The sequence below is a fragment of the Molothrus aeneus genome, chromosome Z, assembly GCF_037042795.1.
Source record: "Molothrus aeneus isolate 106 chromosome Z, BPBGC_Maene_1.0, whole genome shotgun sequence".
Classification (NCBI taxonomy): domain Eukaryota; kingdom Metazoa; phylum Chordata; class Aves; order Passeriformes; family Icteridae; genus Molothrus; species Molothrus aeneus.
Window position 1 is genome coordinate 71,126,060 of NC_089680.1, and position 18,529 is coordinate 71,144,588.

Sequence of the window (18,529 nt, forward strand, 5' to 3'; positions counted from 1 at the left end):
AATACTTCTGCAAAAATCAGTTTTTCTCTTTAGGATAATTTTCCAGTTGATCCAATGTTTCCTCTTTCACAGAGGAGCTGTTTAATATTTACCATTATATGTTTCTCAGGTGCAGCACTGTCATTTTCTTTATGTCAGCATAAATGACAGCACTTTATTTTCTATAAAATAAAGCAATTCTGAAATATAAAATTCTAAATCTGAATAGAAATTCTAAATTAATTCCATAATATAAACATCAGCACTTTATTTTCTACAAATCCATTTCCACACCCAACTGTTTCTGAAGAGTTCAGGTTTTAGTTTCATTCTCCTGGTCAAGTCACTTCTCCCTAAATTTTTTTGAAGTGATCACAGTATTCTGTCCAAAATACAGTATAATGTTGCAATGTGGTATTATGATAAAATATTTTGGGGAAAAAAGACTCCCCATTTTGGTTGCACTGGTCTCTGAATTCAGTTCATAAAATTCTGAGGGCCCTTTCTCAATGTAGAAGCTATATATATGTAAATCACTTTAATCATTTTTGCAACAACATGAGCATCCCACAATGCTCATAAAACATGTTTCACAATTATTTGGGTGTTATTTTCAACTTTCTTCAGCAAAAGACTTTCCTAGCATAACTTCAGGGTCAGAGCCCATCAAGCAAACATGATGCAAGTACCTGATAAATTTCACCATAACATTTGCAAGACGTTTTTCATCCATATTCAAGTCTGAAATTGTTTTCATTTTCCAAGTGTTTATTCATCTCATAGCATCGCACATAGATTCATTGTCTTCCCTCAATTTCCTGGAAGAAACTCATATTTTAACAGCATTAATTCTAGAAAACTTCATTTGTAAAAACCGTACACTCATGTTAAGACAAATGGCCTAGAGCTTGAATCTCCATTTCAAATGCAAATACAAATGTGGTTTGTTTTTTTTTTGAAGACCAGTGGTTTCCACCAGATTCTTTATGTTTCTTTATCTACAAAGCTGATAAAAAAAAAAAAGAAGAAGAAATAATAAATTTCAAAACCAGAGCTTTGGTACTGACGGAAGTCATCAGCCTCATTAAAAAATGCAGACACATGTCCTGCGCTCTGCTTTGCTATTTTCCTGCATAACCTAACATCTGAGAGAGTAAGACAAATTTAAATTGCTCATGTATCAAAGTAAGCATTAAGTACAAAACTTGCATACCGGAATAGCTTGCCTCATAAATGTAGCACTGAATGCAAATATGGCATGCATATGTGATTACCAATTTTAGGGTTTCAGCTGGGCCCTCCTCGGGTTTAATGAATTGTTCCTTAGAAATCTACAACAAAAAGGCTTTTAGATGGAATATAGGAAATTGGGACTAGGATCTTGGTGGGAAAGAGTTACAGAGCCACTGACTGGATAGGGCTGGAAGGGACCTTAAATATCATCTCCCCCTGCCAAGGATTGATTCTGTTTCTGAGAAATATTCACACATGTCAGAGAAAAGAGAGGAAGTTGTTACTAACACAAACACTGCAGGGCAAGTAACATTATTTACAGCTGTTTACTGAATCTTTCTGAATAATGCCAAAACAATATCTGCAGTCCTGAAGACTAAACAGAGTATGAAATATAATATTTAACAGCAAATTCAATGAACTATTGGCAATTTGATTAAGGAAATAACATTGCTGTAAGTCAAAAAGGAAATCCATTACTGTAAGAAAGCATCTGACTCATATGCAGCAGCGAAGTTTGATACACTGGTTTGTTTTTTTTTTCTTTTAAGATCTGCAGGTCTGTAATCAAATTACACTATAAAATCACCAATATAACTATATTGAGTTTCTGTGGCCAGGTTTTGTTATTGAGGGGGCTACATGGATGGCTCCTGTGAGAAGCTGCTGGAGGCTTCCCCCACACCCAGCAGAGCCAACCCACCACGGCAACAGATCAGAAATTGTGGCTGATTGATCAGAATGATTTATCAGAATTTATATATTCACGATGTGAATCTTCCCCTGATAGATAAGCAAGGGCAGGCAGCACTCTTCCCTTATATGGGAATTTTCCAGGAGCCACATGCATGGTAATTAATCACCAGAGTGCCCCAGTTTGTGTTTGTGTTATCCCATTGATTGAGCAGACAAGGATAAATTGGATATCAACAAACTGGAAGGGCACCATTGGTATCAGAACCACAGTATCCAATATGTGATTATTAGTACTCAGTGAAAAAAAAAAAAAAAAAAAACAACCCACACTTGTCTGATAAGATGTACAGGATCTGAAGCTCTGCTCAGCACTGGATGAAATGCCTTGCCTGCAGCACAAATTTTTTCACTCATTTTCCATGTTTACGACCTCCTATGCAAGGCTTCATTTGCCATTCCACCAAGTTTTTCTCATGGTGAAAACAAAATTTTTCAAATCATAACTTTGACACCAGTAGACTCGAATATCAGCCCACAGAAAATAAATCAGATTCATTATTTTTTACCTAAATAATAAAGTGCAATACCTAAAAAGCACAAAAATTAATTGCTACAATAGGCTGTTCTGCAGTAGTTGTCAGCTCAGACCTGTGGCCATTTCGCTACTTACACACAACTAATGAAAAAGTGAGCACTGACTCTCTGTACATTAATTCTCCAACTAAATATGGGCTGCTAACAGCTTTGGCTTACTTATTTTAGACAGGTTTTTACCCCCACATTTTGCTAATCCTCTTTTAGTCTTTAAAAAGTGCTGTAAGAAGGTTGTAAGTGAAGGAAATTGGACCCTGTATAGAGTAATTTTAGAATAATTGAAATGTTGAGCTCATTTAGTAAAAGCTCAATACTTTTTCCTCCAGTCCCTCTACAGTCATAGCTATTTTAGTAATTAGTATGCATTCTATAATTAGTACAGTATTCAGTATTCATTTCAGTTGCATATGCTATTTCCCAAGTCCAGTTTTAAATATTCTTTATGTTTTTTTAAAGCAGTATTTGATAGACATTTGATTCTTATCATTTCACTGGTGTTGCAGTAGCTGGACCAAACCAATATGCTCCCTTTCAGTTGCTTAATAATATTGATTTACAATCATTATTGATTATAATTATTGCAATCATTGATAGTAATAATATTATAATATTATTATTATCATCCTTCCATTTAAGGAATATATTACAATACAAAGTAGCATCAAAAAAATTAAATGGGTTTGGGTATTTTTCCAAAATGTGATCAAGCATAAGCTGCATGCTTTGGCCAGTGTTACCAAAAGAGGGGATGGATTTTCTGAAGAGGTAAATTGTCACAGCAACAATAAAGTCATGGTCTGTGATCATTTAAACATCTGAGCCAAGATGTCAAAGACGAGTTACTTAAATCTGGGTTTGTGCCACAGGAATCAGAGGATTTGGTCCATAACCTTTTTTCCTTCAACAGGAAATTTGTGGCCATAAAGAACTGTAGGAAAGTGCAATCACAGGTATAGCTGGCTGCTAAACATTTTCACACTCATAGAAAGTCCCCATAAATGAAATAAAATGCATAGAGTCTGATTTGCACACAACTTTCTGTCCTTTGGGTCAATGAGCTGTCTGCTGAGTACATCTCTCTGTTGCTCAAGTCAATAATCACCCAAAAATGGTAATATCATATTTCAGAAATGAAGATAGAAGGTAAACATTTGACAGAAACTAACATTGGAAAAGAAGAACAATTTTCACTTTCTGATCTCTCCTGTTAGAAACATTTTGTTTTAGAGCCCACTGCAAGGTAAGATCACACTTTTTTCTTTTTTATCCCCCAGGAATTCCAGAGGTAAAGGAATCCAGGCTCCCTGCAGTAGAGTCGATACAAATGTTTTGTTGGAAATAACGAATAACACCACTGTATATTCTGATTCTGCAATCAGAAAGCATTGTTCCATAAATAATTAATGGCATGCTCTGCAGAGGAAAACCCATGCTGCTGTTATTTCTGCTTCATCCCACCAGAGCAAGGGAAGACCCTTGGACAGTTTCAGGTTCCCACAGGGCATTCAGTTCAGCCGCGTGTTCAAAGCTGATGTCTTGGGGATGCTTTTTTTGGTCCCATTTCTTCTTCTGGGAAGGGGAGTTAAAATTTCTCTTCAAAGTATAATTCCATTGAATTTTAAGTCCATTTTAAGTCCATTTTGCTCCAGACAGATTAGGTTTAACAAGAATTTAGCATATAAAACACAAGATTGCCATGGTTCTTTGTATGAATTCATGATTAATTCTGCTCCAGAGCACAGGGCTGTCCTTATATTAGGAGAGTTTCAGTGCTGAGAAATTAAGATTTCCTAGTCCTAGTATAGCATGTGGTGAGTTATGTAAAAAAAAAAAAAAAAAAAAAAAACCTAAAAAAGCTTAGTACCTTGTAATTCCAGTTCTAATATGCTTATAATAAAGGTTCCTAGTACAAATAAAAAATCAACACCCCCCAAAAAACCCTAAAACTGTTAGATATTTAAGAAGGAGAAGGTAATTAGGTTGTTAAGGAATCATAAATTTTGACTGCTCATACATCAGCCACAATCTGTAAATTATCAAATGCTTTGTAGGCACGTTGTAAACAGAAACTTGAAAATATCTTTGGGTAGCTGCAAAAGTGTAAAACTCCAGGGAGATGTGGGAGAGAATGGAAAGGTGTCGCTTGAGAGTTTGATAAATGGACCATGAAAATTTGGATATTTAAGGAAAGAGGTGGAATCTCAGCAGCATGAAGTGGTACAGGTAGGTCTCACTCATGCTTCTCAAAATTCTCTATGATAATTTTAATAAATGAGCCCCAATGTTCATATATTATGCACTGTGATTTTTCGATCAGCTGATTTTATAGATGATTACAGCACAAACCTGATATGTCGTTTTCCCTTATACTAAATGTACATACCACGCTTGAATCTTAAATTAGGGAGGAAAGAAGGCATTCCAAAAGGAGCAATTCCACCCTGGAAGCACCTGTGGTAAATAAATTGTAAGTGTCTCTTTGATTTTGGCTTTTACTGCAACTCTTTCTGTTTGTTTGCCTATTTAAGCCTTTATAGCAAGTTTGTGTCTGCATTAATAGGCAGAGAATCACACTTTTCACCTGGTCAGCAGAGCTGCTCATATTTGCAGCATGATGGATGTTCACATTTGCTAGTAGAAATGCACACTCTGCCTTGTATAAATTTCAGTTATTCAGATGGTTTATGGAAATATCTCTGATTATACAAACAGCAGTCTTCTACAGGTAACGACAGAGCTGCAAAGACATAGCTGGGGGAATAAGAGCACAGCAGTGAGGCAGCACAAACCCCAGGCCAAAGCCACCACGAGCAAATTGCTTCAATAATAAATACTGAAAAATAAAATAAATGTAATTTATGTCATTTACCACCTTTTCTTTTTTTTTTTTTTCCCCCAAGCCCTCCTGTCCCTCAGAATTTGCATCCTGGGGTCTTCCTAAGACTGAGGAAATGTCGTGTATTTAATATTTTTATATTCCTTGGTAGAATTTTTATCTGTTAATTCTCCTGTTCTAACCTTGAACGCAATTAGGCCACTGCTGTTCTGCAAGTATTGCTGATTAAACTACATAAAAATTTTGTGTTTGAAGCTGCCTGGTGATAGCTCTGATGCCCTTTAGGTCTTCTATCAGAGGAAAGAGCGAAAAAGTGATGCCTTCTCCATGCTGCTCCTGCTTTCATGTATATCTACCAGACCTCTTATTCATTTGTTTTTTTTAAACTAAAGAGTCCTAGTCTGCTTAATCATCCAAATAAAGAGAGCCCCTTATAATTTTGATCATGCACGTCTCTCTTGTTGTTGAATTGGTGAATTCAGGGTGCATATTCCTTCACAGGCTTGAGAAAATATTTTGCTTTGTGAGCTATGAGCAGTCACACCGTTTCAATAAGAACCCTCACTAGGGTTCTGAAGATAAAGATATAATGGTGATGAGGAGGAATATTGAGAACTGAAGCAAATCAATAATTGTTTTTCTGCAGGATGAATGGGAAGGTCACATTCATTATGAAGACATTAACTCTCTCTCACCCTTAACTGCAGCAGTTATCATATAAAATAGCATTATGACATTGCTGGTGGCTGCTGGCTTGAAAAGTTCATTGTTGTGCAGACAAACAGCCCCATGAGAGCCTTTTTTTGATTTATTTTTCACCTGTACTTCTCTTGAGTATTTGGCTTTTGGGTTTTCTGGAAGAGGAGTTTCTGTTTCATCAACATTGTCTGATACTCTGCCTTCATCTCCAGCCTGGAGACAATCTGATGCCCTGAACAGAGGAAATAAAGAGTTTTGGGTCAAATTACTGGCCAATAATAATAATTATTATTATCAACATCAAAAACCTGATTTGATCTTACTTAACTTCCTTTGGTACCTGACTTACTTCACTGTTTTCTTTGAGAATTCATTTGCTGATTTTCCATGAACATCTCAAATTTTTATTTCTCTGCATTTTTCCCTGGACATTTATGGCTTTTAATGTTGTGCTCTGAATTCATTTTAATTTCATTCTTTTTTCTTTCTTTTTTTTTTTTTTTGGTACAAAAGCCATAAGTATGCTCATATTCTGATAGAGCATCTGCATAGCGTCAAATGCTCTTTTTAAAAAGTCAGAAATATATCTTTTGGGGTAGGATCACAAATCTTGGAGCCTCTAGAAGACAAAATCACATAATCAAGTCCCCATTTATGGAAGTTTTAAAGATGAAATTGGAAAGAGGGCTAGCAAATCCCACCTGGGCTGCCTTTCTTGTGAAATGTTGGATCAGGTGATCTTCCAAGATTCTTCCCAAACTGGGCTGTTCTTGTGGTTTTATTTTCTCTGTCTGGGTTCTTTTAGCCCAGGACAGCTGCAGTTCAGGTTTCACCTGCACTTCTGAGATATTTCAGTGGGGTTTTTTTTCTTATCTCACAGCATAAGACTGAGAAAAAAAATAAGAAATGGGAAAAATAAACTTGCAGCATATGTTGTGTCCATTTGTCTTCCTAATGCTTTCAGATTTACTTTTTAGAATTCTCCTAAAATCATCATGAATTTTGGAGGCAAGGACAAATTAATTCGATTTTATTTGCAAACCCTTAAAACAGTTTAACAAGGTCAGCACAATTCTGGAATGTTTTTGAAATATGCACAGGCATAGAAAATACTGGGGAAAAACAACTTTCATGGAGATAGAGAGGCAGGAAGAAAAAAAAAAAAAAGAAAATAACCCTGATTTTCCCTGGATTCCAGGAAATCTTTGTCTTGATGAAAATGCACCTCTCACAGTGGGAAAAGGATTCAGAGGTTTTCTGTTTGCTGAAAAGAGCTCACCCTGTACAAAGCCCAGGAAGTTCACAGAGCATTACAACAGTATTGAGTGAGTTAATTGAAACTCCCAGCAGTTTGTGTAAAAGAGACAGCACTACAGGAAAGAAAACTAATTCTTTTCATTTGATTCTGAGTCCAAACGGATTATAACCAAAGCCAAGAACAAGGGGGTTTTTTATGATTAATTAATGATGGGCTAATTTGCTTTAGGCGAGCAGCGCTTTCCAGCCACTCATTCATCTCAGAAAATGCCACAGGCTACAATTGTTGCTGTTTAATTAAAAAGTATGTCACAGTTGCAAAGCTTTAGAAAGCTGTAAATATTTTGTTTTGCCAAGCATTTACATATCCAGGATAATCTGCAGTCAAAGGCAGAAGTGCAAGAGGAAGGCAGAGCCCAGCACCAGATGCTTTAGGCTGAGGTAACCCATTTTCTGTCTCTGTGATTAGACAGCTCTGAATTTATACATTTTTGCAGCCTCTTTCAGCGACAGTTTTTCATCTCTGCGGCTGATCCTTTATGATTCTGTGAGCCTCAAGTAAAGCCAAAGGAAAGATTTCTGTTACCTTCCATGAGAGATTGGTTCTGCCCAGACAGCCATGAAGTTAAGGCACAATTCACCCTCTAAACTTCAGGAGAGGAAGATGTCAGAATGCAAATGAAACATTTTAAAAATATTTCTGCAGCATTTAGGACTCTCAAAAGCTTCTTTGTGAATACAAGATAATGCAGTCCTGCAACTATGAAGTAGCATATCTATGATCTTTATAAGGAAAAGAGAGACAGAATCATGCTCTCAAAATATAGAAATTGTTTACCTTATAAATCTGAAATAAAATCCATAACTTTTTTCTTTTTCTTTTTTTCCTTTTTTTTCATTTTTTCTTTTTTCATTTTTCTTTTTTCTTCTTTTTCTATTTATTTTTTTCCTTTTTCTTCTTTTTCTTTTTTTTTCTCTTTTTCTTCTTTCCTTTTTCTTTTTTTTCCTTTTTTTTTGAGGACATGACTGTAAAGACACAAAAGTGCAGAAATCTGAAAGCTGAAGTGACTAAGTTTTCTTATCAGACTGGAAGGTTTCTTACATTAAACTGTTACCAAGTGAAGAAATGTGTCAGTTCTATGTCCTAGTTGCTAAACATTAACTTAGAAATAAGATTAAAACCCAAAGAAAAATCTATGGCTTCATTTACATCTATATCTTTGATGAATGAAAATTCTGAGACTATTGAAACAGATCCTATATTTCATTTTAATCTTGTTATTAGAATGGAGATATATTAATATTAAGTTAAAAGGTGTTGAAAAAGCAATTTTTTTTGTACAAAACTGAATAAAAAAAAGACACAAAACGTGTACAAAATTATACAAACTCTGTTTTCTAAAACAGCAAGCACACACAGGCTGGCAGTTCAACACAAAAGCCAACACCACCACCCCAAGGACCACCTGTCCTGAGCCTTCCTTTGTGCCAGCAGAATTTAAGGTCTTGCAGGATCCTGTTCAGAGCTCACATCCTCCTCATGGAATTCATCTGGGAGATGAAAATTTGGGGTAGGGTTGACCCCACTGGCCCCAGGCTGCTGCTCCTGTCTGGGATCGGAGGGACACAGGGATTTGCCAGAGTGGTGTGGATGGAGGCAATAGGAGATTTCTGCTAAAGAAACAGGAGATTCCTGTTGAAGTAGAGATGTTTTTCCCCTTGAAAAGAGACCAAGACCCTTTGCTAAGGGCCCCTCAGTCTGCCCTTGGATGGACCATGGCTCTGTAAGGGTTTTCTCACTGCAAATTCTAAAGCTCCTACCACAAAAAAAAGACAAGTTGGAGAGGCAACTGTGGAAAAACTGGGTAGCAAAACTTCACACCTATTCTCTTTTTAATGAGCTTTATACAGAATCATAGACTCTAACTATCTTTTTTAACCTTTGTCTCTTGACTTTGGTGTTATCTTCTTTGAGGTGCAGAGCAAGAGGTATCACAGGCACCTAAAGCTCCTTGTGGATAAATGACAATGGGGTGCTTCTTGACTCACACAGGGGCCTCTTTAGATCTGACTCTTGAAGTTTGTCCTGAAGCCTAGGCAGACAGTTTGGACAGACTATTTTGTCTTTTCATTTACTGCAATTTCTTTCTGTTGTTTTGTTGGTTGTTTTTGTTGTTTTTTCCCTTAAAACCTCCTCTCGCACTGATTACTTGTTTGTGTAGTGATCTCCAGCACTCCATTTCTTATGTTTTTTCTGTGCTGGCTTTTCCTTATCTCTGTTTTTTTTTTTTTGTCATTTTTTACTTTGGTCAGGTTGCTGCATCCTTATCTTCAGCAAACCATTTTTTCTTTTAATCTCTTTTGATCTTTCTCTTCTGTATATTGGGCTGTCATTCTCTGTGCTCTTCTCCTTCTGTCTGTGTGTATGTCTGTGTGTTTGTGACTAGCTTATGATATTTTCTGATCCCTATGAAGATATTTCCTTTGTGCTCTTCCCTTTATGTTTAATGTTTTTGTGGTTACTTTTGTTATAATGTGTTTCTCAGTCTGTGCCATTTTATTTACTTCTTCCTAAATCCTGGCACTTTCTTTCCCCCCTTCTGGGTAATCTCGTGGTGTTTTCTATTTTATTTTTCTTTATGTGTTTTTTGTGCTGACTTCTTCATTTGAGTGTTCGTAGAGACCAACTTCACTTCTGATTCTGTTCCTAAAAGTAACTATATATATATATATATTTATTTATTTATTTATTTATTTATTTATTTCTATATCTATATACACACACACACATACCTTTTCTTTAATTTCACTGTGCTAGCATGAATAGCAGGAAAGAATTTAAACACCTTTTCATGCCAAATTCTCCACTTTTCTTTTTAGCCTTGACTTTGTTTTGGAAGAAAAGAAGTGTGCCACAGAGAACAGCAACACATTTTTATTTTTCTGGCCACTCACCTGACACTAAAGCCCCTTTCTGCTGCTGTGGCAGCAAGCAAGGTGGCCATGGAGAATGAAAACCATGTTTGGCCTGTCTCAGCCTTGACCTAAACATCTCAACAGCAATTAGTGATGAAGTGGATATCCCTGATGGATTTTCACTTTTCTGATGGAATTGCTGACAAGGAGAACCTTGTGCTTGGAGGAAACAAGGAATGTCAATGCTGGAAATGGACTTCAGGTCATTGCACACTTAGTGTGCAACTCTTGGATATTTTGGAATGATACTGATGGTGGCATGTTAATATGGCTGGTGCCTCAGTCATGTGCACAAACTGATTTTATTTTCTGCATTAGGGATTTTTAAGCATTTTTTAAAATCTCTGCAGGGAAACCTTTCCTGGTTTTCAGGCTTACATCCCAGAATTCTTTTTAAGAGGGAAGAGGAGGATGGCTGCACACCCAAAAAACCAAGTGCATTCATCTCCTCTTCTCAAGAGCTATCTCTGCATTTCATGTCTGATGTTAAACCCTAAGTACATAATCACTCCTTGAAACTAAAACTTAAAGTGCCCTTTCCCAAGGGAAGGTGTTGAAATCCATCTCAGAAGCTCCTACTCACTCTGGTCCCTTTTTGCCCTTTGCTATTGAATTAGAAACTTTACCAGCCTTTGAGGGTGTTTTTTTTTGTTTGTTTGTTTGTTTGTTTTGTGGGTTTTTTGGATTTTGGGGGTTTTTGGGGGGTTTTTTGGGGTTTTTTTTGTTTGGTTGGTTTTTGATTTTTGGGTTTTTTTTTGTTTTGGGGGTTTTTTGGTTGGTTTGGTTGGTTGGTTGGTTGTTGTTGTTGTTGTGTTGTTTTGTTTTGTTTTGTTTGGGGGTTTTGGGGGGTTTTTGGGGGGGTGTTTTTTGAGGGGGGTGTTTGGTGGGGTTTTTTTGGTTTTTGGGGGATTTTTTTGGTTTTTATTTTGTTGGGGTTTTTTTTGAGTGAGGGGGGGTTCATTATTATTCCACCCCCAGCCTCAGACTGCTGCAGCAGAGCCTCACAGCCTGGTGCTCTGCAGGATCCTGGGGGCAGGAGTTATGGTTTCAATAACCTAATGACAGGGAGATAATTGTGTCTGATCCCACTGCTCCTTGACGCTTGGGCCAAGGTAGCATCATTTTCCCGCTGCACTTGGGAAGGGAGCTGAAAAATTGTTATCTCCCCTCTTCCTCTGCTGTGAATACCCTCCCAAAATGGTTCCAAATCGTGTTCCACTGGACCTGATGGAGGTGGAAGGAATAAATTCTCCCTCCTCCCCAAAGTTCACCATTTTTTTCTGTAAATGACGCAGACAGATCCCATTAAGGCCTTTCAAGTGAGACAGAAAAAGGGGCCTCCACACCACAGATTTTGATAGTGAGTGGAAGTACAGGAGGTACTAAACTAACCAAAGGTGAAAAGGCCATCTCTGGGTAAGCACAGAGATGCCAAAGCACTGACAAGCAAATGCATTTGAGGGAGTGGGGTAGGAAGCTGCCTTTTAATATCCATTTTCTCTCTTTCTCCATAGCTTATTCCTTCCCTCACTTTTCCTGCTACTGGCCTTTACTACTTTGATTTTGCCTGTCTCTTACTAGTCCTTCATATTTTGTTTTTCCTGATCTGTTGTAAACAACCCAGCTGTGTTGTCAATTGCAAAATTAGGAGTTTAGACTTTCTATAGAAATTATACTCATTGGAGATAACTGAAGTTGATGCATTGAAGTCAAATTATGCTACAAAAAAATCTCTATAAATAAAACCTATTCACAAGTCAACAGTCTTAAGCAGAGTGATTTTTTTTTTCCTTCTCCACTGTCCAGCAATTATTTAAGAACCAGATTGACTAGGACCTATCCAGGTTTTTTCAGATTTTTTGGAGGTATCAGGGTGGTACTCCTGCTGGTATAAACCTCATGAAATTGCTACTACAAAGCTCCACTCCTGTTTGGGAAAGTTTGAGAAAAGTAGATTTTTGTGAAGAGCTTATTGACCTATATGGAACTATTATTATTATTATTATTATTATTATTATTATTATTATTATTATTATTATTATTATTATTATTATTATTTGTTGTGTTGTTTTGTTTTGTTGTTGTTGTTGTTGTTGTTATTACTACTACTATTATCACTACTATTATTACTACATAGTAAGAATAATTTTTCTACTTATTGGTTGCTTTGAAACCACAATCAGTTTGCACCCTGCCCCTTTTCAGTTCTGGCAGTTATTTCCATGATGGTTGGTACAAAATCTACTTTTAACAGCTTGCTGCAAATCTGGTGGTGAAGTCTACAGATCCGACCAAAATTAAACACTGGATTAGGAACTGTGCTGGTTTTGCCTGGCATGGAGTTAACTTTCTTCCTAGTGGCTGTTATGGGGTTCTGTTGTGGATTTGTCATGAACACAAGAGCTGGAAATTTAGAAATGTTTTTGCTGTTGCTGAGCAGGGATTGCACTGAGCCAAAGCCTTTTTTACTCCTCTTTCTGGTGGTACCAAATCCTCCAAAATCTTTGGGTTAAACAAATCCCTGTAACACTGCCTTTCTAGTGCCAGCAAGTCAGGCATTACTTTGTTCCTGGTCAGGGCCTTTGTGTGTGGCTGACAAAATTCTGGCCTCCACAGACATAGACACAAAACTTTGTCACTTATTTATACATTTTGCTCAAAGAAATGGATTAATGTCTGGTGGTTATAAATTCCATCATCCTCTCTCATTAATCAGTATTCTCTATCAGTTATTGATTTCTCACTTCTCATGCTAATGAGCCCACAATTTTAGTCTTTTTAGCATGAGTTTCCTCTGGTTGGGGTTTTCCAATGCATATACTGAGTCTTTTTTGGTCTCTTCTTTATCTTCTATTCTCTGCAAAATGCCTTTGTGGCCCACAAATTCTGCATTCCAGGTGTGCAACCTCAACAATACATTTCTCTCTCTCTCCCAGGCTTGGCTCGTTGAAGCATATCAGAGTCAGTTTATCAAAACTTAAAGTTTCAGTAATTTTCCCAAGCTGGGCTCCTGCAAAAAGCAGCTCATGACAACTTTGATAAATGCTGGCTAAGAATAACACACAAGTCATAACTAGTATATATACATTGGTTATGATTCATTAAAACAATTAATTTATGAGTTGATTAAAACCGTTAACTGAAATTATAAAAAAAGTTCTATCATTTTCCAACACTGCCACTCTGGTGAGGAGGCTGGGGCTGCCTGGGAGGTTTGGAGGGGACACAACCAGGACAGGTGACCCAGATTGACCCAAGGGATGCTCCAGGCCATGTAACAACGTGCTCCATATGGAAACTGGAGGCAGAAGGAGGAAGGGGATGCTTGGAATGATGGTGTTTGTTTTCCAGGTCATTGCTCTGCAGGATGTGACCCTGCCCTGCTGCAGGTCCTGAAGTTCTGCTTGTCTGTGGGAAACAGGGATTCCTTGGGGTTTTATTGCTGGTGCTGTCTTGGTTTGAAAAGCCAGATGTCTGCTGAGGAAGGCAGGAGCTTCCCCTGAAATAAAATGTAAAAATGTAAACTCCCCTCCCTTTATATTAGATTATTACATGATATGATATTTATTATATTTATTATGTATTATGTTACATTACATTATATTATATATATCATATCATATCATGTCATAATTGTTATATTGTATTTATTATTAAAATTTGGAAATTAAGGGGCTCTCAGGCAAAGATATGAGAATAGGAATAACAGTTCTTTACTAGGAAAATTAAAAATATAAATGCAGTAGTACAAAAAAAAAAGAAAAAAATAAAAACATTGACAGAGTCAAAGTGAGATCAGTCCCTGTCCCCTGTGTGTCAGGGGGTGGCACAGCCCCATCCCATGGTGGCTCAGCCCTCCTGCAGTGCCAGCTGTGGCTCTGCTGGAGCAGGGATCCTGCACAAGGGGGGAGTTTTCCTCTGCAGCTCCAGGGCTGCTGGAGATGGGCCTGGGCTCCCTCTGGCCATGCAGGGCAGCAGAAGCTGCTCCTCTGGCAATGCCCTGGGCAAAGGCTGCTGGGCTGTCCCAAAGCTCAGATTGGATCCAGGTAGGAATGCTTGGCTCCTCCCCTGGGCGGAGCATCTCCCCATGGGATGGTGGAATTGGATCAGCCCCGCAGGGACACTCAGTGGCCATGGACAGCGGATCATTAATAATGAATGGCCATGAACAGCAGAGATCTCCTGGAGGGAGGGTTGGCTGTGGGAGAGATAAAGAAAAAACTGCCCAAAGAACAGCAGAGAACTGCCCCAGCTCTGACAGATGGGAATGGAATGCTTATCTTACAACCCAGAACAGGTGCACAGGCTTTTTCTTTTCCTATTAAACTGTCCTGGTCTCAATCCATGAATTCTGCAGCTTTTACCTTCCCAATTCTCTCCGCAACTCCTCTGGTGGGGCAGTGAGTGAGCAGCTGCCTGGGGCTGGGGGCTGGCTGGGGTTTGAAGCAAGACAGATACCAAATTTGGGGATTTATTGCTGAATTCAGTGTGTGCAATGCTGAGTGGGACAGATTAGCAAATCCATGAAAGCAGAAACCTAAATATATCAGAATAAAGACAGATGTTATTTGCACAAATGTATTTTGTAACCAGGAGTGATCATAGAGGTGCAGGGGAAAAATTTTAAGGGCCAGATTACCAGCTGATATAAAACTGCACTTCCCTAAACAAGCTCTCCAATGTTCAAAAGCCTTCTTGGTTTTTTCATTGTTTAAACCACCATCAGACTGAAAGATTAGACAATAACAATATTTCTGAGCAAATACCAGCAGAGCATTATCAGTTTCAGATTCTTAGTGAAAGAAAAACATAAGGAGCAACACTGTGAATGGATAATTCTGTTCGGGTTAATACACAAGGAGATGTCACTTTAAAATACACATTTTGAATACATGAATTCTAAGGAACATCCTTACTGAACAAAGCCACATCAGCATTTAAATTAAAGTTCCAGGTCCTGAGGAAAGAATGACAACGATAAAAGGAGGATCCAGTGCAATTTCACATTTCTTTTGAGGTTGTTTGTTGTAGCAAATGTACAGGAGAAACTTTCACATTCCCAGTGGATCTCAGAAGTTTGAAATTAATGTTACTTTAATTCCATCACCACATGTTCAGGGAAGAGTCTGGGGTAATAGTCCTTTCCAACCAATTCCTTCTTACTTATGTATAAAGGATGAAAGTGGCAGAGCTATAAGGGAGAAGTAAATGGCAGGAAAATTACAGAACTGGAGACACACAGGATAAAATAGAAGAAAAAAATTGCCTTTTGAAAGACTTATATGACAGCATCAGAGATAGGAAAAGGTGAGGAGGAAAAACAAACCCACAACCTTTTAGCAAACCAGAGCTTTTGAAGTATTTTAGGGGCCTCTCTGAGATGCGATGTGAGAGTGCTGGAGAGCTGAACCCAGCCTGTGCTGAACAAAGCTCCTGATAAATATTGTAACAAGGGCTATTTATGCAGTCAGGCGACAGGAGGGGAAGGATGCTGCTGCATTAGGAGAACTCCATAAAGTTCAGGAAGGTCTGCAGCTGCCATCAAACTCTGCAGGCGGGAGGAATATTTATTTACATAAAAGTCAGACGATACATTAGACTGTGCCTGCCTAGACTCAGATAGATGAAAGGAGTCACAGCTCCAAATGAATATTAATCCACTGCTATGGCTAATTTTAACAGCTTGAAAGTCAACAAACACATTTGTCTTGGGTCCGAAAGGAATGGATGTGCTTTTGAAGTGCAGTGATGAAATTATTGCAGGAAATAAAAAGCTAACTATTGTAGCAAGTGTTAGGAAGATGAAACAGTGTCTTGTCAGGTATCTAAAGAGAAATGAATGCAGATAAATTATAATTAAATGTGAGCATTACAACAATTTTTTAGGCTTCAAAGCTATGCATTACACCTCATTTATCTTCACTTGTTCACTGTAATTAATGGGCAAAATTGGCTTTCACTAGCTGTGACTTTCTGTGTTATGAAGATGTTCTCTTTTTTTTCCTTTGTGTGTCAAAGCTCATCTCACAAAAATGTTGTCACTGACCTAATGTCATTAGTGCCTGAATGGCTGATGGAACTCAACAGGAAGCAGTAAACAGGGACTGAGTTTCCTCTTCCATTCCTACTAAAGTCAATGGAAGCTGAAATTGGCTCCTAAACCAGTTTTATAATGGCATTGATGGACTTACTACTTTCTTCCTGCTTTTTGGCCAGTAAAAGAGAGATTGGTGAAACTTTTTTTTAATTTAATTATTTCAATTTTTTCTTGTCCCAGGCAGCTTTTCAAACAGAATTTAAATGTGTATGACAGCAACCTGATAAAAAGGGAGAAAAACATTCCGTACTTGAAAATGAAAGTACAGCAAAATACACAAAATTATGAAAGAAAACCTTCAGGGGAACAATCAGGAGAGAAGTCAGAGCAGAGCTAAGGTTTGAAGTCAGGTTCAGATCAGCACTTACAGGGGCCCCAACACCAAGGACACCATGTTGAAGCACTGTGGTCTTATGGCATGAGATGGTGTAAAAGGTAGCCTTAAACACCTTGAATTTCCTGTAGAACAGTAAAACACCCTAGAATTCATTATGACACACAAAATATCTATGGATTTCCTGGATATCGTATATTTCCACAAAGAAAATATGGGTTCTGTGAGCCAAAAAAGCACCCTGGGGTATCCTGTGTATGAACTCCTTATATGACCAGAGTGATAATATATTCCATGAACCATCTGAAATATGATAATTATTAAAGAAAAGAATATATTTCAAATGTATATTTTTTTAAAAAATTGTGACTATTATATTTTTCAAATAATGGGCAAGTAGACTCTTCGACCTAGTCACTTACAGATATTTAACACCCACATTTGTACATTTTTAATATTATCCTCATTCTGTTGCAAGAGCATGTACCTCTGTTTTGTTAAAAATAAATTTCTGCATTCTACATAACTAATCATGATACCTTCAGATCAACTTTTACAAAGGTCTGAAGATCATTTACATTGATGAGATGGATTTTTTTTCTTTTGTTCTTTTGTTCTTTGTTTTGGTTTCTTTTATTTGTTTGTTTGTTTTGGTTTTGTTTGTAAGGACCTGAAACTAAGGTTTGCAACACTCCAGTATCTTGCTTCACATCCTGTAAGGTAACTGAACACAATTCACCAACAAGGAATGAAAAGGCAAATCTGTCATTATTTGGTTCCAAAGACATTGCATTTTTAATGAGCTCTTGTGTCCTTTTCTGATTCATTTTGCACAGCCTTATCTGACCCTTTAGGACTCTACCCAGGCAGACTATGTGCTTCAGGACATCATTTCTGTGTTAAAAATGGGAACAAGTTAAAAATCATATTTCTTTTTAGTCCGTGGTCTTATTAGTTCCTGCTTCCTCCACTTCCAGAACTGAGTTTTCCAAGGACACTGTTCACACACCACCTTCACTCCTTTACCTTTGGGCTCCCCACAGAGTGGCAATATTTCCATAAGACATTTTGGACTCTCCTTTCTGACCATGGGTTCTTCACATTTATGTTAAACCTGCACTGTGCTCACACCCTGACTCCCAACCCCTGGAAAGAGCTGCCAGACACTGAAGGAAATGTGTTTTCATCATCCCTCTGTAACCTCCATCTTCCCAGCATTACAACATCAAAGTGGCATATAAATTTTTCAAAGCTGGGTATCACCTTTCAGGATGTAGCCATCAAAGTGAGCTAACACTATTTCTCAACTTTGCTTGAACTTAAATTTCCCCTGCATGTTACAAGGGAGTTACATCGGCTTTGTTCACTTTGAAGAGTTGCTCAGGGTCAGCAGCAGCTCAGAAGCAGGTCTCACCTGAAAAAAAAAATAGATGGACGTTCTTTATAATGACATTTCTATTCTCAGAACAGCTTTTTAATGTTGTGAATGAGAAGCCTGGTGAAAAACACAGATTTTGATTTAAAAAAAAAAAAGAAAAAGTAGGATTTATCAGGCAAATAAAGTGCTAAAACTGCATAGAATCAGTTAAGGAACGATGGAATCAGGGAATCTTGGAATCATAGATTCAGGATCTATAAGAGTTACAGAAACATGAAACCCTAAAATCATGGTAACAAAGGATTGTGGAATCATTTAGTCAAATAATCACAAAATCGTGGAGCCACTGAGCCATATGCTCATGAACCATGGACTATTTGCATCATTACATCAGGGAATCAAAGAATCATTGCATCACAGTAATGGAGTAGTGGAATTAAAGAGCAGTGG

General features: G+C 37.7%; 1 long non-coding RNA gene across 1 annotated transcript; it reads right to left on the reverse strand.

The window, feature by feature from the left end:
- Positions 1 to 5,479: 5,479 nt before the first annotated feature.
- Positions 5,480 to 8,341, reverse strand: LOC136569333 (uncharacterized). Its single transcript, XR_010785338.1, has 3 exons — positions 8,133 to 8,341; positions 6,739 to 6,924; positions 5,480 to 6,269 (listed from the first exon to the last, which is right to left on the reverse strand). It is a non-coding gene; the product is annotated as an uncharacterized lncRNA (long non-coding RNA).
- Between the last annotated feature and the right edge of the window lie 10,188 nt (positions 8,342 to 18,529).